At 46.7% G+C, this 23,814-nt stretch overlaps 9 non-coding genes and 1 pseudogene across 9 annotated transcripts; all 10 read left to right on the forward strand.

Moving 5' to 3' along the window:
* Positions 1-934: 934 nt before the first annotated feature.
* Positions 935-1,125, forward strand: LOC130332050 (U2 spliceosomal RNA). Its single transcript, XR_008874805.1, has one exon. It is a non-coding gene; the product is annotated as a U2 spliceosomal RNA (small nuclear RNA).
* Positions 1,126-3,213: 2,088 nt separating this feature from the next.
* LOC130332051 (U2 spliceosomal RNA) lies at positions 3,214-3,404 on the forward strand. The gene has a single exon (XR_008874806.1). It is a non-coding gene; the product is annotated as a U2 spliceosomal RNA (small nuclear RNA).
* Positions 3,405-5,499: 2,095 nt separating this feature from the next.
* On the forward strand, positions 5,500-5,690 carry LOC130332054 (U2 spliceosomal RNA). Its single transcript, XR_008874808.1, has one exon. It is a non-coding gene; the product is annotated as a U2 spliceosomal RNA (small nuclear RNA).
* Positions 5,691-7,781: 2,091 nt separating this feature from the next.
* Positions 7,782-7,999, forward strand: LOC130332133 (U2 spliceosomal RNA; annotated as a pseudogene).
* Positions 8,000-10,793: 2,794 nt separating this feature from the next.
* LOC130332117 (U2 spliceosomal RNA) lies at positions 10,794-10,983 on the forward strand. Its single transcript, XR_008874867.1, has one exon. It is a non-coding gene; the product is annotated as a U2 spliceosomal RNA (small nuclear RNA).
* Positions 10,984-13,076: 2,093 nt separating this feature from the next.
* LOC130332055 (U2 spliceosomal RNA) lies at positions 13,077-13,267 on the forward strand. Its single transcript, XR_008874809.1, has one exon. It is a non-coding gene; the product is annotated as a U2 spliceosomal RNA (small nuclear RNA).
* A 2,089-nt stretch (positions 13,268-15,356) lies between these two features.
* On the forward strand, positions 15,357-15,547 carry LOC130332056 (U2 spliceosomal RNA). Its single transcript, XR_008874810.1, has one exon. It is a non-coding gene; the product is annotated as a U2 spliceosomal RNA (small nuclear RNA).
* A 2,093-nt stretch (positions 15,548-17,640) lies between these two features.
* Positions 17,641-17,831, forward strand: LOC130332057 (U2 spliceosomal RNA). The gene has a single exon (XR_008874811.1). It is a non-coding gene; the product is annotated as a U2 spliceosomal RNA (small nuclear RNA).
* Positions 17,832-19,937: 2,106 nt separating this feature from the next.
* LOC130332058 (U2 spliceosomal RNA) lies at positions 19,938-20,128 on the forward strand. The gene has a single exon (XR_008874812.1). It is a non-coding gene; the product is annotated as a U2 spliceosomal RNA (small nuclear RNA).
* Positions 20,129-22,221: 2,093 nt separating this feature from the next.
* On the forward strand, positions 22,222-22,412 carry LOC130332059 (U2 spliceosomal RNA). Its single transcript, XR_008874813.1, has one exon. It is a non-coding gene; the product is annotated as a U2 spliceosomal RNA (small nuclear RNA).
* Positions 22,413-23,814: the final 1,402 nt, after the last annotated feature.

A 23,814-nucleotide genomic window follows, 5' to 3' on the forward strand; every position in this document is an offset into this window, starting at 1 on the left:
TGATTTCGGCGGAGAAATATATATATATATATATATATATATATATATATATATATATATACGCGCACACACACACATATATATAAACGTATTCTCCGTTGAGATATTGCAGCCGCTGCTGTGTCCAGGCCCAGGAGCCTTAGCACTGTGCTGTGATGTCACTCAATACCACTGACATCACTAGGTGTAAACAACATCTCTCCTTTGCTGTGTATGTGACTATGGAGCTGTTTGGTGATGTCGTCTATTATGGCCTTCATAGAAGCAACAGGAGATTGTTGCATCCATCTAGAACCCTCAGAACTACAGTGCTATGATGTCACTCACTTCCACAGGCCTTGCAGAGTGTAAACAACAACAACCCAGCTTTGTTGTGTATGTAACCATAGGGATTTGTGATGTCACCTAGAACCTTCACAGCAGCGACAGCTTTATGAGGAGCATCAGCACTGCTCTGCCTGAGCAGAACCATCACCGCCATAGGTTGTCAAATAACCCGGGTTTAACCCACACAGGTAAGTCCAATGGGGTGCAGGCATGTCCTCTATGCTTACAGCTTCCCGTGGGTGCTGGTTTGATACCGTTTGGGGACAGCCAAGGAGGCATCTGCAGGCAACAAAGGTAGGTGTGTGCTTGTGTGTGTGTTTCCTATGCAGATCCTAAGCCCAGTGTCACATGCAAGTAGGAGGAGTAAGAAGGGTTCCTGGCAAATCCGGGTTATGGATTGCATTTAAAAAGGCCCCGTGGGAGTGCAATGGGCCCCTGTCTTGCTGCTTAGCAATAATGGTATGGGTTTAGGTTCTGCTGTGTGTACTGGTGGTTGACTGCCCCCCAGCCCAGAGTGTGCATGGAAAATTGTCTGGCAGCCTCCCTGACAGCAAGCAGTGATAGTGCCCATGAAGGGCACCTTGTTGGGCCCGCCCCTTTCACGGTTATCGCTTCTCGGCCTTTTGGCTAAGATCAAGTGTAGTATCTGTTCTTATCAGTTTAATATCTGATACGTCCCCTATCTGGGGACCATATATTAAATGGATTTTTGAGAACGGGGGCCGATTTCGAAGCTTGCTTCCGTCGCCCTATGCATTGACCCGATATGGCAGTATCTTCGGGTACAGTGCACCACCCCCTTACAGGGTTAAAAAGAAAGATTCCTACTTTCATTGCTACCTGCTTGCTGGCTAGCCAGCTAGCCAGCCCTGTGGGCCTTGCTGCTGCTGCAGCCAAAAAACAAAAGGTGGTGCTGCTGCTGCTTCTGCTGCTTCTGCTTCTGCTTGTGTCTGGCCGCTGTTGGAGCGTCCAGGCACAGGACTTCTGCTGCTGCTGACTAAATGGCCTCCTTAATTGGATCATTTGAGTAGCCAGCACACCTGTGCAGGTAGGGCATGACATGATAGGCAGCTGCCTTGATAGCGGGTGGGTGCTGAATGTTCCTAATTGACAAAATAAGATTAATGCTTATGAAGAAATATAAAATCTCATCCCTTCCCCAATATCGCGCCACACCCCTACCCCTTAATTCCCTGGTTGAACTTGATGGACATATGTCTTTTTTCGACCGTACTAACTATGTAACTATGTAACATAACATGGGGGGGGGGGGGGGTCTCCTGGCTGTTCACACAGGTGTGTCATTGCTGTACATTGACCATGCATTGCTTCTGTGGTATTGCAAAGGCAAAGACAAATGCTTCCAGCCATCCATTGCACTAATGGATTGGTCATCAGCTGGCTGTCTATGTCCCGCATCAATATAGACCAAAGTACAGAGGGTTAGGCTATGCTATTGTGCACCTACCTGATGCATCAGAAGGTGCGAGGCCCTTGCTAAATTCTGTGCACAGACTTTGAGATCTATACTTTAGACTGTATCTAAACCTGCTCCAACATGGACTGACATTCTGGCCTACTTTCAGCCGATGCGACTTGTCTGTCGCTGAACAGTCGCTTTTTATGTATTCAGCACCTATGTATAATGTTGTAAAAATGCTCTAGAAGCTAAAGTCGCAGAAATGTCACACATATTTGGCCTGCAACTTTCTGTGCGACAAATTCAGACAGGAAAAATCAGTATAAATCCTTAGAAAATTATCCCCCAGTGTCTCCATCTGCTGGCGGTATTGAATAAGCATTGCTGCACTGATGGGGTATGCATTAGACGAAAAAAAAGAAGAAAAAGAAGAATAATACGCCCAGAAAAGAGGCGAAAAGGAGAAAAACGTAAAAAAACGTGAAAAAAAAGTAAGAGGAAGAGAAGGGAAAAAAAGGTGGAAATGGGTTTAAAAGTGATTTCGGCGGAGAATTATATATATATATATATATATATATATATATATATATATACGCGCACACACACACATATATATAAACGTATTCTCCGTTGAGATATTGCAGCCGCTGCTGTGTCCAGGCCCAGGAGCCTTAGCACTGTGCTGTGATGTCACTCAATACCACTGACATCACTAGGTGTAAACAACATCTCTCCTTTGCTGTGTATGTGACTATGGAGCTGTTTGGTGATGTCGTCTATTATGGCCTTCATAGAAGCAACAGGAGATTGTTGCATCCATCTAGAACCCTCAGAACTACAGTGCTATGATGTCACTCACTTCCACAGGCCTTGCAGAGTGTAAACAACAACAACCCAGCTTTGTTGTGTATGTAACCATAGGGATTTGTGATGTCACCTAGAACCTTCACAGCAGCGACAGCTTTATGAGGAGCATCAGCACTGCTCTGCCTGAGCAGAACCATCACCGCCATAGGTTGTCAAATAACCCGGGTTTAACCCACACAGGTAAGTCCAATGGGGTGCAGGCATGTCCTCTATGCTTACAGCTTCCCGTGGGTGCTGGTTTGATACCGTTTGGGGACAGCCAAGGAGGCATCTGCAGGCAACAAAGGTAGGTGTGTGCTTGTGTGTGTGTTTCCTATGCAGATCCTAAGCCCAGTGTCACATGCAAGTAGGAGGAGTAAGAAGGGTTCCTGGCAAATCCGGGTTATGGATTGCATTTAAAAAGGCCCCGTGGGAGTGCAATGGGCCCCTGTCTTGCTGCTTAGCAATAATGGTATGGGTTTAGGTTCTGCTGTGTGTACTGGTGGTTGACTGCCCCCCAGCCCAGAGTGTGCATGGAAAATTGTCTGGCAGCCTCCCTGACAGCAAGCAGTGATAGTGCCCATGAAGGGCACCTTGTTGGGCCCGCCCCTTTCACGGTTATCGCTTCTCGGCCTTTTGGCTAAGATCAAGTGTAGTATCTGTTCTTATCAGTTTAATATCTGATACGTCCCCTATCTGGGGACCATATATTAAATGGATTTTTGAGAACGGGGGCCGATTTCGAAGCTTGCTTCCGTCGCCCTATGCATTGACCCGATATGGCAGTATCTTCGGGTACAGTGCACCACCCCCTTACAGGGTTAAAAAGAAAGATTCCTACTTTCATTGCTACCTGCTTGCTGGCTAGCCAGCTAGCCAGCCCTGTGGGCCTTGCTGCTGCTGCAGCCAAAAAACAAAAGGTGGTGCTGCTGCTGCTTCTGCTGCTTCTGCTTCTGCTTGTGTCTGGCCGCTGTTGGAGCGTCCAGGCACAGGACTTCTGCTGCTGCTGACTAAATGGCCTCCTTAATTGGATCATTTGAGTAGCCAGCACACCTGTGCAGGTAGGGCATGACATGATAGGCAGCTGCCTTGATAGCGGGTGGGTGCTGAATGTTCCTAATTGACAAAATAAGATTAATGCTTATGAAGAAATATAAAATCTCATCCCTTCCCCAATATCGCGCCACACCCCTACCCCTTAATTCCCTGGTTGAACTTGATGGACATATGTCTTTTTTCGACCGTACTAACTATGTAACTATGTAACATAACATGGGGGGGGGGGGGGGGTCTCCTGGCTGTTCACACAGGTGTGTCATTGCTGTACATTGACCATGCATTGCTTCTGTGGTATTGCAAAGGCAAAGACAAATGCTTCCAGCCATCCATTGCACTAATGGATTGGTCATCAGCTGGCTGTCTATGTCCCGCATCAATATAGACCAAAGTACAGAGGGTTAGGCTATGCTATTGTGCACCTACCTGATGCATCAGAAGGTGCGAGGCCCTTGCTAAATTCTGTGCACAGACTTTGAGATCTATACTTTAGACTGTATCTAAACCTGCTCCAACATGGACTGACATTCTGGCCTACTTTCAGCCGATGCGACTTGTCTGTCGCTGAACAGTCGCTTTTTATGTATTCAGCACCTATGTATAATGTTGTAAAAATGCTCTAGAAGCTAAAGTCGCAGAAATGTCACACATATTTGGCCTGCAACTTTCTGTGCGACAAATTCAGACAGGAAAAATCAGTATAAATCCTTAGAAAATTATCCCCCAGTGTCTCCATCTGCTGGCGGTATTGAATAAGCATTGCTGCACTGATGGGGTATGCATTAGACGAAAAAAAAGAAGAAAAAGAAGAATAATACGCCCAGAAAAGAGGCGAAAAGGAGAAAAACGTAAAAAAACGTGAAAAAAAAGTAAGAGGAAGAGAAGGGAAAAAAAGGTGGAAATGGGTTTAAAAGTGATTTCGGCGGAGAATTATATATATATATATATATATATATATATATATATATATATATATACGCGCACACACACACATATATATAAACGTATTCTCCGTTGAGATATTGCAGCCGCTGCTGTGTCCAGGCCCAGGAGCCTTAGCACTGTGCTGTGATGTCACTCAATACCACTGACATCACTAGGTGTAAACAACATCTCTCCTTTGCTGTGTATGTGACTATGGAGCTGTTTGGTGATGTCGTCTATTATGGCCTTCATAGAAGCAACAGGAGATTGTTGCATCCATCTAGAACCCTCAGAACTACAGTGCTATGATGTCACTCACTTCCACAGGCCTTGCAGAGTGTAAACAACAACAACCCAGCTTTGTTGTGTATGTAACCATAGGGATTTGTGATGTCACCTAGAACCTTCACAGCAGCGACAGCTTTATGAGGAGCATCAGCACTGCTCTGCCTGAGCAGAACCATCACCGCCATAGGTTGTCAAATAACCCGGGTTTAACCCACACAGGTAAGTCCAATGGGGTGCAGGCATGTCCTCTATGCTTACAGCTTCCCGTGGGTGTTGGTTTGATACCGTTTGGGGACAGCCAAGGAGGCATCTGCAGGCAACAAAGGTAGGTGTGTGCTTGTGTGTGTGTTTCCTATGCAGATCCTAAGCCCAGTGTCACATGCAAGTAGGAGGAGTAAGAAGGGTTCCTGGCAAATCCGGGTTATGGATTGCATTTAAAAAGGCCCCGTGGGAGTGCAATGGGCCCCTGTCTTGCTGCTTAGCAATAATGGTATGGGTTTAGGTTCTGCTGTGTGTACTGGTGGTTGACTGCCCCCCAGCCCAGAGTGTGCATGGAAAATTGTCTGGCAGCCTCCCTGACAGCAAGCAGTGATAGTGCCCATGAAGGGCACCTTGTTGGGCCCGCCCCTTTCACGGTTATCGCTTCTCGGCCTTTTGGCTAAGATCAAGTGTAGTATCTGTTCTTATCAGTTTAATATCTGATACGTCCCCTATCTGGGGACCATATATTAAATGGATTTTTGAGAACGGGGGCCGATTTCGAAGCTTGCTTCCGTCGCCCTATGCATTGACCCGATATGGCAGTATCTTCGGGTACAGTGCACCACCCCCTTACAGGGTTAAAAAGAAAGATTCCTACTTTCATTGCTACCTGCTTGCTGGCTAGCCAGCTAGCCAGCCCTGTGGGCCTTGCTGCTGCTGCAGCCAAAAAACAAAAGGTGGTGCTGCTGCTGCTTCTGCTGCTTCTGCTTCTGCTTGTGTCTGGCTGCTGTTGGAGCGTCCAGGCACAGGACTTCTGCTGCTGCTGACTAAATGGCCTCCTTAATTGGATCATTTGAGTAGCCAGCACACCTGTGCAGGTAGGGCATGACATGATAGGCAGCTGCCTTGATAGCGGGTGGGTGCTGAATGTTCCTAATTGACAAAATAAGATTAATGCTTATGAAGAAATATAAAATCTCATCCCTTCCCCAATATCGCGCCACACCCCTACCCCTTAATTCCCTGGTTGAACTTGATGGACATATGTCTTTTTTCGACCGTACTAACTATGTAACTATGTAACATAACATGGGGGGGGGGGGGGATCTCCTGGTTGTTCACAAAGGTGTGTCATTGCTGTACATTGACCATGCATTGCTTCTGTGGTATTGCAAAGGCAAAGACAAATGCTTCCAGCCATCCATTGCACTAATGGATTGGTCATCAGCTGGCTGTCTATGTCCCGCATCAATATAGACCAAAGTACAGAGGGTTAGGCTATGCTATTGTGCACCTACCTGATGCATCAGAAGGTGCGAGGCCCTTGCTAAATTCTGTGCACAGACTTTGAGATCTATACTTTAGACTGTATCTAAACCTGCTCCAACATGGACTGACATTCTGGCCTACTTTCAGCCGATGCGACTTGTCTGTCGCTGAACAGTCGCTTTTTATGTATTCAGCACCTATGTATAATGTTGTAAAAATGCTCTAGAAGCTAAAGTCGCAGAAATGTCACACATATTTGGCCTGCAACTTTCTGTGCGACAAATTCAGACAGGAAAAATCAGTATAAATCCTTAGAAAATTATCCCCCAGTGTCTCCATCTGCTGGCGGTATTGAATAAGCATTGCTGCACTGATGGGGTATGCATTAGACGAAAAAAAAGAAGAAAAAGAAGAATAATACGCCCAGAAAAGAGGCGAAAAGGAGAAAAACGTAAAAAAACGTGAAAAAAAAGTAAGAGGAAGAGAAGGGAAAAAAAGGTGGAAATGGGTTTAAAAGTGATTTCGGCGGAGAAATATATATATATATATATATATATATATATATATATATATATATACGCGCACACACACACATATATATAAACGTATTCTCCGTTGAGATATTGCAGCCGCTGCTGTGTCCAGGCCCAGGAGCCTTAGCACTGTGCTGTGATGTCACTCAATACCACTGACATCACTAGGTGTAAACAACATCTCTCCTTTGCTGTGTATGTGACTATGGAGCTGTTTGGTGATGTCGTCTATTATGGCCTTCATAGAAGCAACAGGAGATTGTTGCATCCATCTAGAACCCTCAGAACTACAGTGCTATGATGTCACTCACTTCCACAGGCCTTGCAGAGTGTAAACAACAACAACCCAGCTTTGTTGTGTATGTAACCATAGGGATTTGTGATGTCACCTAGAACCTTCACAGCAGCGACAGCTTTATGAGGAGCATCAGCACTGCTCTGCCTGAGCAGAACCATCACCGCCATAGGTTGTCAAATAACCCGGGTTTAACCCACACAGGTAAGTCCAATGGGGTGCAGGCATGTCCTCTATGCTTACAGCTTCCCGTGGGTGTTGGTTTGATACCGTTTGGGGACAGCCAAGGAGGCATCTGCAGGCAACAAAGGTAGGTGTGTGCTTGTGTGTGTGTTTCCTATGCAGATCCTAAGCCCAGTGTCACATGCAAGTAGGAGGAGTAAGAAGGGTTCCTGGCAAATCCGGGTTATGGATTGCATTTAAAAAGGCCCCGTGGGAGTGCAATGGGCCCCTGTCTTGCTGCTTAGCAATAATGGTATGGGTTTAGGTTCTGCTGTGTGTACTGGTGGTTGACTGCCCCCAGCCCAGAGTGTGCATGGAAAATTGTCTGGCAGCCTCCCTGACAGCAAGCAGTGATAGTGCCCATGAAGGGCACCTTGTTGGGCCCGCCCCTTTCACGGTTATCGCTTCTCGGCCTTTTGGCTAAGATCAAGTGTAGTATCTGCATTTGGTCTGGTCGGAAGGTGTCTGTGGTACCCCGCTTCTCGGCCTTGGGGGATTGTCTCTCCTTACGGAGGGACTTCACCCCCTTGCTGCTATTGGGGAGCGGGCTTAGTCCACAGACAACGGGTTGCGATCCCCCTGTCTCTGGGACCTTGTGTCTCAGAAGGCATTTTCGGTACGTTGAGCGTTACCTGTAGCTTCGGAAGCACCTAGGGTACCCCCGACCTCTGCCTTGGGTAAGGGTTCCGCTTTTATAGCGGGATTCCGAGCCCCTGCTGCTATTGGGGAAGGGGCTTAGTCCCTGGGTGTGGAAGATGCCGTTCTCCTGGGCTTTCCCCTCTGGGGAAATGTCGATGCGAAATACCATCCGCATAGAGGTGTCGGAGAGCCATCGTCAGTTGAAGAACCTCCGCTTCATTGCGGAGGTGATTCTTCTTGACTACTTCCGCCTCAATAGGGAGGACATCCTGTGTCTAAATGACCAGGAAAGCCGTGGCCTGTATACCGTCACCTTCACGGCCACGGCGTGTTGCGATAACATCTATGCAACCTTGTCTGGTGCGGACCAGAGGGACGATCGACTCGACGGTCTTTCGTTCCAGTTCCTCTATGGTGAGGAACATATACCGTTGGTGGTGGCTATGCACAGCCCTCATGTGACCACGGAGGATATAGCCACTTTTCTTCGACGATACTGCGAAGAGGTGCGATTCGCAAACAAAATCTTGAACTCCGTGCGGTTCTGGAACGGCAAGAGGAAGTTCTGGGTCAAGCTCCGTAAGGATCCCGGTGGTATTGGGGGTCTTTGCCATCCGCCCCCAAATTTTGCCATCGGGAGAGTTCGGGGCTTCCTGTTCTATCCTCAAATGCCTATGTATTGACGAAATTGCTTGAGGTTTGGCCACACCCAGGAGACCTGCGGCGCGGAGCGTGTGATTCGCTGCAATAGGTGTGGCCAAGAAGGTCACATAGCCTCAAGATGTAGCTATACGATAAGGTGCAACCTCTGCGGAGAGGAAAATCACAATTTTAATTCCTGTCCCCATAAAGCAAAAACTACGATGGGTGGGTCAAGGCTGGGCCCACCCAAAGAGGGGACAGGACAAAAGACGTCCTTTTTTAAGATGCCCAAACCCCAGATGGCAGGTACTGATGGGTCCAGGCCCAAGACCTCTGGTGCTCCATCGGGGGGCCCACCGGTGGTAGTGCTAGGGGGAGGCCATGGGGATTCCACGAAGCCCGGGCGGGTGATCGAGTTTACTGCCCGGGAAATTGAAAGACGTCGATCGACTTCCTACCTGGCTCAAGAGCCCGCCAAAACTTCTGAAGGGGGCTCACCTGTGGCGGGTGGCAGCCGACGGGCCTCGGTGGGGGCAGAGGTGGACCCAAAATTGCAACATAAGCCAGGTACTGGCTTGGCCCAGGGTCGCCCTGCTCCGGACGAAGAGGCCCCGGTGAAAGCCCGCCGGAAGGGGAGCCAGGTGGCCAGGTCTGAGCCCGGTCCTGTTACTCCGCCTATACAGGACAGGGCCAAGAAGACAAGTGGCGCCAAACCAGGGTTTGCTGCCCCGCCAGCAGTGGACCCGGTGGGTAAAACTGGCCATCGTCGATCGATGGGGAAGTTGGAGCAACAGTCCTCAGCAACGCTTGCTGGGGAACAAGCGATGAAAACTTCCCAAGGTAGCGGCAAAGGTTCCGGAAAAGAGGCCTCACAGGCCCCTGTGCAGCAGTTCCAGTCGTCAAAAGATGAAAGAAGACGCAGATCCATCAGCCGGGGGCCAGAGATTACATCGAGTGAGAGCAACACAGAGGATATGGACAGCAGTGTGACATTTAAAAGACAAAGAGAAGAAGAAGAGGAAGACATTCAAAGGAAAGCGGCGTGCCGTAGTTCGGACGAGAGCGAGCTCAGGGTCGGGGCATCATCGATCTCAAGCTCCGACCCTCAGAACATCAAGGAGCTGATGACCCCGCAGGCGGGGGATGACGGTACGCAGCTTATTATTGACTTTGATTCTCCAAGCACGGACTCTCCATAAACTATGCCTATCCCTGTAAAAATTGCCTCACTCAATGTGAGGTCCTTAAAGAGCCCTGATCGCAGGGCTGCTTTATTTTCTTATCTAGAGACATGTGACTTTGACCTTTGCCTGCTACAAGAATGTGGAATCCCTAGTAAAATGGACTATAAAGACTTAAAAGAAGACTGGAAGCTGGGCCCATCCATATGGTCCGGTGCAAATGACTGTCGTTCTGTGGGTGTTGGGCTGCTCTGCCGAGGCCAGTCCTTTTCTATTCATACAGTAACTGAGATTGTGCCTGGCAGAGCTCTTTTAATTCATCTATATTTTAATGGACTTTTAATTCGTGTTTTAAATGTGTATGCCCCTCCTGATAAACAGGAGCGGGCAGAACTATTTGAAATTTTACCACTGTTTTGTGTTGGGTCTTCCCCCCTGCTGGTGGGAGGTGATTTTAACTGCATACGTGATGGGGAACACCGGCAGGGTGGGGATATTAATCGTAAAGACCGCACTTCTTACCTGCTTAAAAATTTTATTGATGATTTTAATTTGAAAGATTGCTGGAAGGATCTCTTGCCGGAGGACCCGGGCGCCACATGGTCCAATGGAAGAGTGAGCTCCAGAATCGATTTTATTTTTTCCTCTAGAGCTTTTAAACCCCTGAAATGCACGCTCGAGCAGAATATCTTCTCTGATCATAAGCTCCTCTTGGTGGGCCTGGAGCTAGAGGGGGAGCAAAAAGCAAAAAGGGGCCTCTGGAGATTAAACACCACACTCCTAGAGGACCCTGAGATAAAAGAGGAGTTTGTGCGGACCTACCAATGCTGGCAATCACAAAGAAAACCCCACGAGCCTATGCTGCACTGGTGGGAGGGCACCAAATCTAAAATCAGATTTTTTTTTATCAAAGCAGGTAAGAAGAAGGCAAAAATGGAAAAACAGTGGTTTTATGTTCTTAACATGCGTTTAAATGTACTTTTTAAATCTGTTCTTATCAGTTTAATATCTGATACGTCCCCTATCTGGGGACCATATATTAAATGGATTTTTGAGAACGGGGGCCGATTTCGAAGCTTGCTTCCGTCGCCCTATGCATTGACCCGATATGGCAGTATCTTCGGGTACAGTGCACCACCCCCTTACAGGGTTAAAAAGAAAGATTCCTACTTTCATTGCTACCTGCTTGCTGGCTAGCCAGCTAGCCAGCCCTGTGGGCCTTGCTGCTGCTGCAGCCAAAAAACAAAAGGTGGTGCTGCTGCTTCTGCTGCTTCTGCTTCTGCTTGTGTCTGGCTGCTGTTGGAGCGTCCAGGCACAGGACTTCTGCTGCTGGTGACTAAATGGCCTCCTTAATTGGATCATTTGAGTAGCCAGCACACCTGTGCAGGTAGGGCATGACATGATAGGCAGCTGCCTTGATAGCGGGTGGGTGCTGAATGTTCCTAATTGACAAAATAAGATTAATGCTTATGAAGAAATATAAAATCTCATCCCTTCCCCAATATCGCGCCACACCCCTACCCCTTAATTCCCTGGTTGAACTTGATGGACATATGTCTTTTTTCGACCGTACTAACTATATAACTATGTAACATAACATGGGGGGGGGGGGGGGTCTCCTGGCTGTTCACACAGGTGTGTCATTGCTGTACATTGACCATGCATTGCTTCTGTGGTATTGCAAAGGCAAAGACAAATGCTTCCAGCCATCCATTGCACTAATGGATTGGTCATCAGCTGGCTGTCTATGTCCCGCATCAATATAGACCAAAGTACAGAGGGTTAGGCTATGCTATTGTGCACCTACCTGATGCATCAGAAGGTGCGAGGCCCTTGCTAAATTCTGTGCACAGACTTTGAGATCTATACTTTAGACTGTATCTAAACCTGCTCCAACATGGACTGACATTCTGGCCTACTTTCAGCCGATGCGACTTGTCTGTCGCTGAACAGTCGCTTTTTATGTATTCAGCACCTATGTATAATGTTGTAAAAATGCTCTAGAAGCTAAAGTCGCAGAAATGTCACACATATTTGGCCTGCAACTTTCTGTGCGACAAATTCAGACAGGAAAAATCAGTATAAATCCTTAGAAAATTATCCCCCAGTGTCTCCATCTGCTGGCGGTATTGAATAAGCATTGCTGCACTGATGGGGTATGCATTAGACGAAAAAAAAGAAGAAAAAGAAGAATAATACGCCCAGAAAAGAGGCGAAAAGGAGAAAAACGTAAAAAAACGTGAAAAAAAAGTAAGAGGAAGAGAAGGGAAAAAAAGGTGGAAATGGGTTTAAAAGTGATTTCGGCGGAGAAATATATATATATATATATATATATATATATATATATATATATATATATACGCGCACACACACACATATATATAAACGTATTCTCCGTTGAGATATTGCAGCCGCTGCTGTGTCCAGGCCCAGGAGCCTTAGCACTGTGCTGTGATGTCACTCAATACCACTGACATCACTAGGTGTAAACAACATCTCTCCTTTGCTGTGTATGTGACTATGGAGCTGTTTGGTGATGTCGTCTATTATGGCCTTCATAGAAGCAACAGGAGATTGTTGCATCCATCTAGAACCCTCAGAACTACAGTGCTATGATGTCACTCACTTCCACAGGCCTTGCAGAGTGTAAACAACAACAACCCAGCTTTGTTGTGTATGTAACCATAGGGATTTGTGATGTCACCTAGAACCTTCACAGCAGCGACAGCTTTATGAGGAGCATCAGCACTGCTCTGCCTGAGCAGAACCATCACCGCCATAGGTTGTCAAATAACCCGGGTTTAACCCACACAGGTAAGTCCAATGGGGTGCAGGCATGTCCTCTATGCTTACAGCTTCCCGTGGGTGTTGGTTTGATACCGTTTGGGGACAGCCAAGGAGGCATCTGCAGGCAACAAAGGTAGGTGTGTGCTTGTGTGTGTGTTTCCTATGCAGATCCTAAGCCCAGTGTCACATGCAAGTAGGAGGAGTAAGAAGGGTTCCTGGCAAATCCGGGTTATGGATTGCATTTAAAAAGGCCCCGTGGGAGTGCAATGGGCCCCTGTCTTGCTGCTTAGCAATAATGGTATGGGTTTAGGTTCTGCTGTGTGTACTGGTGGTTGACTGCCCCCCAGCCCAGAGTGTGCATGGAAAATTGTCTGGCAGCCTCCCTGACAGCAAGCAGTGATAGTGCCCATGAAGGGCACCTTGTTGGGCCCGCCCCTTTCACGGTTATCGCTTCTCGGCCTTTTGGCTAAGATCAAGTGTAGTATCTGTTCTTATCAGTTTAATATCTGATACGTCCCCTATCTGGGGACCATATATTAAATGGATTTTTGAGAACGGGGGCCGATTTCGAAGCTTGCTTCCGTCGCCCTATGCATTGACCCGATATGGCAGTATCTTCGGGTACAGTGCACCACCCCCTTACAGGGTTAAAAAGAAAGATTCCTACTTTCATTGCTACCTGCTTGCTGGCTAGCCAGCTAGCCAGCCCTGTGGGCCTTGCTGCTGCTGCAGCCAAAAAACAAAAGGTGGTGCTGCTGCTGCTTCTGCTGCTTCTGCTTCTGCTTGTGTCTGGCCGCTGTTGGAGCGTCCAGGCACAGGACTTCTTCTGCTGCTGACTAAATGGCCTCCTTAATTGGATCATTTGAGTAGCCAGCACACCTGTGCAGGTAGGGCATGACATGATAGGCAGCTGCCTTGATAGCGGGTGGGTGCTGAATGTTCCTAATTGACAAAATAAGATTAATGCTTATGAAGAAATATAAAATCTCATCCCTTCCCCAATATCGCGCCACACCCCTACCCCTTAATTCCCTGGTTGAACTTGATGGACATATGTCTTTTTTCGACCGTACTAACTATGTAACTATGTAACATAACATGGGGGGGGGGGGTCTCCTGGCTGTTCACACAGGTGTGTCATTGCTGTACATTGACCATGCATTGCTTCTGTGGTATTGCAAAGGCAAAGACAAATTCTTCCAGCCATCCATTGCACTAATGGATTGGTCATCAGCTGGCTGTCTATGTCCCGTATCAATATAAACCAAAGTACAGAGGGTTAGGCTATGCTATTGTGCACCTACCTGATGCATCAGAAGGTGCGAGGCCCTTGCTAAATTCTGTGCACAGACTTTGAGATCTATACTTTAGACTGTATCTAAACCTGCTCCAACATGGACTGACATTCTGGCCTACTTTCAGCCGATGCGACTTGTCTGTCGCTGAACAGTCGCTTTTTATGTATTCAGCACCTATGTATAATGTTGTAAAAATGCTCTAGAAGCTAAAGTCGCAGAAATGTCACACATATTTGGCCTGCAACTTTCTGTGCGACAAATTCAGACAGGAAAAATCAGTATAAATCCTTAGAAAATTATCCCCCAGTGTCTCCATCTGCTGGCGGTATTGAATAAGCATTGCTGCACTGATGGGGTATGCATTAGACGAAAAAAAAGAAGAAAAAGAAGAATAATACGCCCAGAAAAGAGGCGAAAAGGAGAAAAACGTAAAAAAACGTGAAAAAAAAGTAAGAGGAAGAGAAGGGAAAAAAAGGTGGAAATGGGTTTAAAAGTGATTTCGGCGGAGAAATATATATATATATATATATATATATATATATATATATATATATACGCGCACACACACACATATATATAAACGTATTCTCCGTTGAGATATTGCAGCCGCTGCTGTGTCCAGGCCCAGGAGCCTTAGCACTGTGCTGTGATGTCACTCAATACCACTGACATCACTAGGTGTAAACAACATCTCTCCTTTGCTGTGTATGTGACTATGGAGCTGTTTGGTGATGTCGTCTATTATGGCCTTCATAGAAGCAACAGGAGATTGTTGCATCCATCTAGAACCCTCAGAACTACAGTGCTATGATGTCACTCACTTCCACAGGCCTTGCAGAGTGTAAACAACAACAACCCAGCTTTGTTGTGTATGTAACCATAGGGATTTGTGATGTCACCTAGAACCTTCACAGCAGCGACAGCTTTATGAGGAGCATCAGCACTGCTCTGCCTGAGCAGAACCATCACCGCCATAGGTTGTCAAATAACCCGGGTTTAACCCACACAGGTAAGTCCAATGGGGTGCAGGCATGTCCTCTATGCTTACAGCTTCCCGTGGGTGTTGGTTTGATACCGTTTGGGGACAGCCAAGGAGGCATCTGCAGGCAACAAAGGTAGGTGTGTGCTTGTGTGTGTGTTTCCTATGCAGATCCTAAGCCCAGTGTCACATGCAAGTAGGAGGAGTAAGAAGGGTTCCTGGCAAATCCGGGTTATGGATTGCATTTAAAAAGGCCCCGTGGGAGTGCAATGGGCCCCTGTCTTGCTGCTTAGCAATAATGGTATGGGTTTAGGTTCTGCTGTGTGTACTGGTGGTTGACTGCCCCCCAGCCCAGAGTGTGCATGGAAAATTGTCTGGCAGCCTCCCTGACAGCAAGCAGTGATAGTGCCCATGAAGGGCACCTTGTTGGGCCCGCCCCTTTCACGGTTATCGCTTCTCGGCCTTTTGGCTAAGATCAAGTGTAGTATCTGTTCTTATCAGTTTAATATCTGATACGTCCCCTATCTGGGGACCATATATTAAATGGATTTTTGAGAACGGGGGCCGATTTCGAAGCTTGCTTCCGTCGCCCTATGCATTGACCCGATATGGCAGTATCTTCGGGTACAGTGCACCACCCCCTTACAGGGTTAAAAAGAAAGATTCCTACTTTCATTGCTACCTGCTTGCTGGCTAGCCAGCTAGCCAGCCCTGTGGGCCTTGCTGCTGCTGCAGCCAAAAAACAAAAGGTGGTGCTGCTGCTGCTTCTGCTGCTTCTGCTTCTGCTTGTGTCTGGCCGCTGTTGGAGCGTCCAGGCACAGGACTTCTGCTGCTGCTGACTAAATGGCCTCCTTAATTGGATCATTTGAGTAGCCAGCACACCTGTGCAGGTAGGGCATGACATGATAGGCAGCTGCCTTGATAGCGGGTGGGTGCTGAATGTTCCTAATTGACAAAATAAGATTAATGCTTATGAAGAAATATAAAATCTCATCCCTTCCCCAATATCGCGCCACACCCCTACCCCTTAATTCCCTGGTTGAACTTGATGGACATATGTCTTTTTTCGACCGTACTAACTATGTAACTATGTAACATAACATGGGGGGGGGGGGGGGGGGGTCTCCTGGCTGTTCACACAGGTGTGTCATTGCTGTACATTGACCATGCATTGCTTCTGTGGTATTGCAAAGGCAAAGACAAATGCTTCCAGCCATCCATTGCACTAATGGATTGGTCATCAGCTGGCTGTCTATGTCCCGCATCAATATAGACCAAAGTACAGAGGGTTAGGCTATGCTATTGTGCACCTACCTGATGCATCAGAAGGTGCGAGGCCCTTGCTAAATTCTGTGCACAGACTTTGAGATCTATACTTTAGACTGTATCTAAACCTGCTCCAACATGGACTGACATTCTGGCCTACTTTCAGCCGATGCGACTTGTCTGTCGCTGAACAGTCGCTTTTTATGTATTCAGCACCTATGTATAATGTTGTAAAAATGCTCTAGAAGCTAAAGTCGCAGAAATGTCACACATATTTGGCCTGCAACTTTCTGTGCGACAAATTCAGACAGGAAAAATCAGTATAAATCCTTAGAAAATTATCCCCCAGTGTCTCCATCTGCTGGCGGTATTGAATAAGCATTGCTGCACTGATGGGGTATGCATTAGACGAAAAAAAAGAAGAAAAAGAAGAATAATACGCCCAGAAAAGAGGCGAAAAGGAGAAAAACGTAAAAAAAACGTGAAAAAAAAGGAAGAGGAAGAGAAGGGAAAAAAAGGTGGAAATGGGTTTAAAAGTGATTTCGGCGGAGAAATATATATATATATATATATATATATATATATATATATATACGCGCACACACACACATATATATAAACGTATTCTCCGTTGAGATATTGCAGCCGCTGCTGTGTCCAGGCCCAGGAGCCTTAGCACTGTGCTGTGATGTCACTCAATACCACTGACATCACTAGGTGTAAACAACATCTCTCCTTTGCTGTGTATGTGACTATGGAGCTGTTTGGTGATGTCGTCTATTATGGCCTTCATAGAAGCAACAGGAGATTGTTGCATCCATCTAGAACCCTCAGAACTACAGTGCTATGATGTCACTCACTTCCACAGGCCTTGCAGAGTGTAAACAACAACAACCCAGCTTTGTTGTGTATGTAACCATAGGGATTTGTGATGTCACCTAGAACCTTCACAGCAGCGACAGCTTTATGAGGAGCATCAGCACTGCTCTGCCTGAGCAGAACCATCACCGCCATAGGTTGTCAAATAACCCGGGTTTAACCCACACAGGTAAGTCCAATGGGGTGCAGGCATGTCCTCTATGCTTACAGCTTCCCGTGGGTGTTGGTTTGATACCGTTTGGGGACAGCCAAGGAGGCATCTGCAGGCAACAAAGGTAGGTGTGTGCTTGTGTGTGTGTTTCCTATGCAGATCCTAAGCCCAGTGTCACATGCAAGTAGGAGGAGTAAGAAGGGTTCCTGGCAAATCCGGGTTATGGATTGCATTTAAAAAGGCCCCGTGGGAGTGCAATGGGCCCCTGTCTTGCTGCTTAGCAATAATGGTATGGGTTTAGGTTCTGCTGTGTGTACTGGTGGTTGACTGCCCCCCAGCCCAGAGTGTGCATGGAAAATTGTCTGGCAGCCTCCCTGACAGCAAGCAGTGATAGTGCCCATGAAGGGCACCTTGTTGGGCCCGCCCCTTTCACGGTTATCGCTTCTCGGCCTTTTGGCTAAGATCAAGTGTAGTATCTGTTCTTATCAGTTTAATATCTGATACGTCCCCTATCTGGGGACCATATATTAAATGGATTTTTGAGAACGGGGGCCGATTTCGAAGCTTGCTTCCGTCGCCCTATGCATTGACCCGATATGGCAGTATCTTCGGGTACAGTGCACCACCCCCTTACAGGGTTAAAAAGAAAGATTCCTACTTTCATTGCTACCTGCTTGCTGGCTAGCCAGCTAGCCAGCCCTGTGGGCCTTGCTGCTGCTGCAGCCAAAAAACAAAAGGTGGTGCTGCTGCTTCTGCTGCTTCTGCTTCTGCTTGTGTCTGGCTGCTGTTGGAGCGTCCAGGCACAGGACTTCTGCTGCTGCTGACTAAATGGCCTCCTTAATTGGATCATTTGAGTAGCCAGCACACCTGTGCAGGTAGGGCATGACATGATAGGCAGCTGCCTTGATAGCGGGTGGGTGCTGAATGTTCCTAATTGACAAAATAAGATTAATGCTTATGAAGAAATATAAAATCTCATCCCTTCCCCAATATCGCGCCACACCCCTACCCCTTAATTCCCTGGTTGAACTTGATGGACATATGTCTTTTTTCGACCGTACTAACTATATAACTATGTAACATAACATGGGGGGGGGGGGGGGGTCTCCTGGCTGTTCACACAGGTGTGTCATTGCTGTACATTGACCATGCTTTGCTTCTGTGGTATTGCAAAGGCAAAGACAAATGCTTCCAGCCATCCATTGCACTAATGGATTGGTCATCAGCTGGCTGTCTATGTCCCGCATCAATATAGACCAAAGTACAGAGGGTTAGGCTATGCTATTGTGCACCTACCTGATGCATCAGAAGGTGCGAGGCCCTTGCTAAATTCTGTGCACAGACTTTGAGATCTATACTTTAGACTGTATCTAAACCTGCTCCAACATGGACTGACATTCTGGCCTACTTTCAGCCGATGCGACTTGTCTGTCGCTGAACAGTCGCTTTTTATGTATTCAGCACCTATGTATAATGTTGTAAAAATGCTCTAGAAGCTAAAGTCGCAGAAATGTCACACATATTTGGCCTGCAACTTTCTGTGCGACAAATTCAGACAGGAAAAATCAGTATAAATCCTTAGAAAATTATCCCCCAGTGTCTCCATCTGCTGGCGGTATTGAATAAGCATTGCTGCACTGATCGGGTATGCATTAGACGAAAAAAAAGAAGAAAAAGAAGAATAATACGCCCAGAAAAGAGGCGAAAAGGAGAAAAACGTAAAAAAACGTGAAAAAAAAGTAAGAGGAAGAGAAGGGAAAAAAAGGTGGAAATGGGTTTAAAAGTGATTTCGGCGGAGAAATATATATATATATATATATATATATATATATATATATATATATATATATATATATATATACGCGCACACACACACATATATATAAACGTATTCTCCGTTGAGATATTGCAGCCGCTGCTGTGTCCAGGCCCAGGAGCCTTAGCACTGTGCTGTGATGTCACTCAATACCACTGACATCACTAGGTGTAAACAACATCTCTCCTTTGCTGTGTATGTGACTATGGAGCTGTTTGGTGATGTCGTCTATTATGGCCTTCATAGAAGCAACAGGAGATTGTTGCATCCATCTAGAACCCTCAGAACTACAGTGCTATGATGTCACTCACTTCCACAGGCCTTGCAGAGTGTAAACAACAACAACCCAGCTTTGTTGTGTATGTAACCATAGGGATTTGTGATGTCACCTAGAACCTTCACAGCAGCGACAGCTTTATGAGGAGCATCAGCACTGCTCTGCCTGAGCAGAACCATCACCGCCATAGGTTGTCAAATAACCCGGGTTTAACCCACACAGGTAAGTCCAATGGGGTGCAGGCATGTCCTCTATGCTTACAGCTTCCCGTGGGTGTTGGTTTGATACCGTTTGGGGACAGCCAAGGAGGCATCTGCAGGCAACAAAGGTAGGTGTGTGCTTGTGTGTGTGTTTCCTATGCAGATCCTAAGCCCAGTGTCACATGCAAGTAGGAGGAGTAAGAAGGGTTCCTGGCAAATCCGGGTTATGGATTGCATTTAAAAAGGCCCCGTGGGAGTGCAATGGGCCCCTGTCTTGCTGCTTAGCAATAATGGTATGGGTTTAGGTTCTGCTGTGTGTACTGGTGGTTGACTGCCCCCCAGCCCAGAGTGTGCATGGAAAATTGTCTGGCAGCCTCCCTGACAGCAAGCAGTGATAGTGCCCATGAAGGGCACCTTGTTGGGCCCGCCCCTTTCACGGTTATCGCTTCTCGGCCTTTTGGCTAAGATCAAGTGTAGTATCTGTTCTTATCAGTTTAATATCTGATACGTCCCCTATCTGGGGACCATATATTAAATGGATTTTTGAGAACGGGGGCCGATTTCGAAGCTTGCTTCCGTCGCCCTATGCATTGACCCGATATGGCAGTATCTTCGGGTACAGTGCACCACCCCCTTACAGGGTTAAAAAGAAAGATTCCTACTTTCATTGCTACCTGCTTGCTGGCTAGCCAGCTAGCCAGCCCTGTGGGCCTTGCTGCTGCTGCAGCCAAAAAACAAAAGGTGGTGCTGCTGCTGCTTCTGCTGCTTCTGCTTCTGCTTGTGTCTGGCCGCTGTTGGAGCGTCCAGGCACAGGACTTCTGCTGCTGCTGACTAAATGGCCTCCTTAATTGGATCATTTGAGTAGCCAGCACACCTGTGCAGGTAGGGCATGACATGATAGGCAGCTGCCTTGATAGCGGGTGGGTGCTGAATGTTCCTAATTGACAAAATAAGATTAATGCTTATGAAGAAATATAAAATCTCATCCCTTCCCCAATATCGCGCCACACCCCTACCCCTTAATTCCCTGGTTGAACTTGATGGACATATGTCTTTTTTCGACCGTACTAACTATGTAACTATGTAACATAACATGGGGGGGGGGGGGGGGTCTCCTGGCTGTTCACACAGGTGTGTCATTGCTGTACATTGACCATGCATTGCTTCTGTGGTATTGCAAAGGCAAAGACAAATTCTTCCAGCCATCCATTGCACTAATGGATTGGTCATCAGCTGGCTGTCTATGTCCCGTATCAATATAAACCAAAGTACAGAGGGTTAGGCTATGCTATTGTGCACCTACCTGATGCATCAGAAGGTGCGAGGCCCTTGCTAAATTCTGTGCACAGACTTTGAGATCTATACTTTAGACTGTATCTAAACCTGCTCCAACATGGACTGACATTCTGGCCTACTTTCAGCCGATGCGACTTGTCTGTCGCTGAACAGTCGCTTTTTATGTATTCAGCACCTATGTATAATGTTGTAAAAATGCTCTAGAAGCTAAAGTCGCAGAAATGTCACACATATTTGGCCTGCAACTTTCTGTGCGACAAATTCAGACAGGAAAAATCAGTATAAATCCTTAGAAAATTATCCCCCAGTGTCTCCATCTGCTGGCGGTATTGAATAAGCATTGCTGCACTGATGGGGTATGCATTAGACGAAAAAAAAGAAGAAAAAGAAGAATAATACGCCCAGAAAAGAGGCGAAAAGGAGAAAAACGTAAAAAAACGTGAAAAAAAAGTAAGAGGAAGAGAAGGGAAAAAAAGGTGGAAATGGGTTTAAAAGTGATTTCGGCGGAGAAATATATATATATATATATATATATATATATATATATATATATATACGCGCACACACACACATATATATAAACGTATTCTCCGTTGAGATATTGCAGCCGCTGCTGTGTCCAGGCCCAGGAGCCTTAGCACTGTGCTGTGATGTCACTCAATACCACTGACATCACTAGGTGTAAACAACATCTCTCCTTTGCTGTGTATGTGACTATGGAGCTGTTTGGTGATGTCGTCTATTATGGCCTTCATAGAAGCAACAGGAGATTGTTGCATCCATCTAGAACCCTCAGAACTACAGTGCTATGATGTCACTCACTTCCACAGGCCTTGCAGAGTGTAAACAACAACAACCCAGCTTTGTTGTGTATGTAACCATAGGGATTTGTGATGTCACCTAGAACCTTCACAGCAGCGACAGCTTTATGAGGAGCATCAGCACTGCTCTGCCTGAGCAGAACCATCACCGCCATAGGTTGTCAAATAACCCGGGTTTAACCCACACAGGTAAGTCCAATGGGGTGCAGGCATGTCCTCTATGCTTACAGCTTCCCGTGGGTGTTGGTTTGATACCGTTTGGGGACAGCCAAGGAGGCATCTGCAGGCAACAAAGGTAGGTGTGTGCTTGTGTGTGTGTTTCCTATGCAGATCCTAAGCCCAGTGTCACATGCAAGTAGGAGGAGTAAGAAGGGTTCCTGGCAAATCCGGGTTATGGATTGCATTTAAAAAGGCCCCGTGGGAGTGCAATGGGCCCCTGTCTTGCTGCTTAGCAATAATGGTATGGGTTTAGGTTCTGCTGTGTGTACTGGTGGTTGACTGCCCCCCAGCCCAGAGTGTGCATGGAAAATTGTCTGGCAGCCTCCCTGACAGCAAGCAGTGATAGTGCCCATGAAGGGCACCTTGTTGGGCCCGCCCCTTTCACGGTTATCGCTTCTCGGCCTTTTGGCTAAGATCAAGTGTAGTATCTGTTCTTATCAGTTTAATATCTGATACGTCCCCTATCTGGGGACCATATATTAAATGGATTTTTGAGAACGGGGGCCGATTTCGAAGCTTGCTTCCGTCGCCCTATGCATTGACCCGATATGGCAGTATCTTCGGGTACAGTGCACCACCCCCTTACAGGGTTAAAAAGAAAGATTCCTACTTTCATTGCTACCTGCTTGCTGGCTAGCCAGCTAGCCAGCCCTGTGGGCCTTGCTGCTGCTGCAGCCAAAAAACAAAAGGTGGTGCTGCTGCTGCTTCTGCTGCTTCTGCTTCTGCTTGTGTCTGGCCGCTGTTGGAGCGTCCAGGCACAGGACTTCTGCTGCTGCTGACTAAATGGCCTCCTTAATTGGATCATTTGAGTAGCCAGCACACCTGTGCAGGTAGGGCATGACATGATAGGCAGCTGCCTTGATAGCGGGTGGGTGCTGAATGTTCCTAATTGACAAAATAAGATTAATGCTTATGAAGAAATATAAAATCTCATCCCTTCCCCAATATCGCGCCACACCCCTACCCCTTAATTCCCTGGTTGAACTTGATGGACATATGTCTTTTTTCGACCGTACTAACTATGTAACTATGTAACATAACATGGGGGGGGGGGGGGGTCTCCTGGCTGTTCACACAGGTGTGTCATTGCTGTACATTGACCATGCATTGCTTCTGTGGTATTGCAAAGGCAAAGACAAATTCTTCCAGCCATCCATTGCACTAATGGATTGGTCATCAGCTGGCTGTCTATGTCCCGCATCAATATAGACCAAAGTACAGAGGGTTAGGCTATGCTATTGTGCACCTACCTGATGCATCAGAAGGTGCGAGGCCCTTGCTAAATTCTGTGCACAGACTTTGAGATCTATACTTTAGACTGTATCTAAACCTGCTCCAACATGGACTGACATTCTGGCCTACTTTCAGCCGATGCGACTTGTCTGTCGCTGAACAGTCGCTTTTTATGTATTCAGCACCTATGTATAATGTTGTAAAAATGCTCTAGAAGCTAAAGTCGCAGAAATGTCACACATATTTGGCCTGCAACTTTCTGTGCGACAAATTCAGACAGGAAAAATCAGTATAAATCCTTAGAAAATTATCCCCCAGTGTCTCCATCTGCTGGCGGTATTGAATAAGCATTGCTGCACTGATGGGGTATGCATTAGACGAAAAAAAAGAAGAAAAAGAAGAATAATACGCCCAGAAAAGAGGCGAAAAGGAGAAAAACGTAAAAAAACGTGAAAAAAAAGTAAGAGGAAGAGAAGGGAAAAAAAGGTGGAAATGGGTTTAAAAGTGATTTCGGCGGAGAATATATATATATATATATATATATATATATATATATATATATATACGCGCACACACACACATATATATAAACGTATTCTCCGTTGAGATATTGCAGCCGCTGCTGTGTCCAGGCCCAGGAGCCTTAGCACTGTGCTGTGATGTCACTCAATACCACTGACATCACTAGGTGTAAACAACATCTCTCCTTTGCTGTGTATGTGACTATGGAGCTGTTTGGTGATGTCGTC

This window comes from Hyla sarda, unplaced genomic scaffold, assembly GCF_029499605.1.
Source record: "Hyla sarda isolate aHylSar1 unplaced genomic scaffold, aHylSar1.hap1 scaffold_369, whole genome shotgun sequence".
Lineage (NCBI taxonomy): Eukaryota > Metazoa > Chordata > Amphibia > Anura > Hylidae > Hyla > Hyla sarda.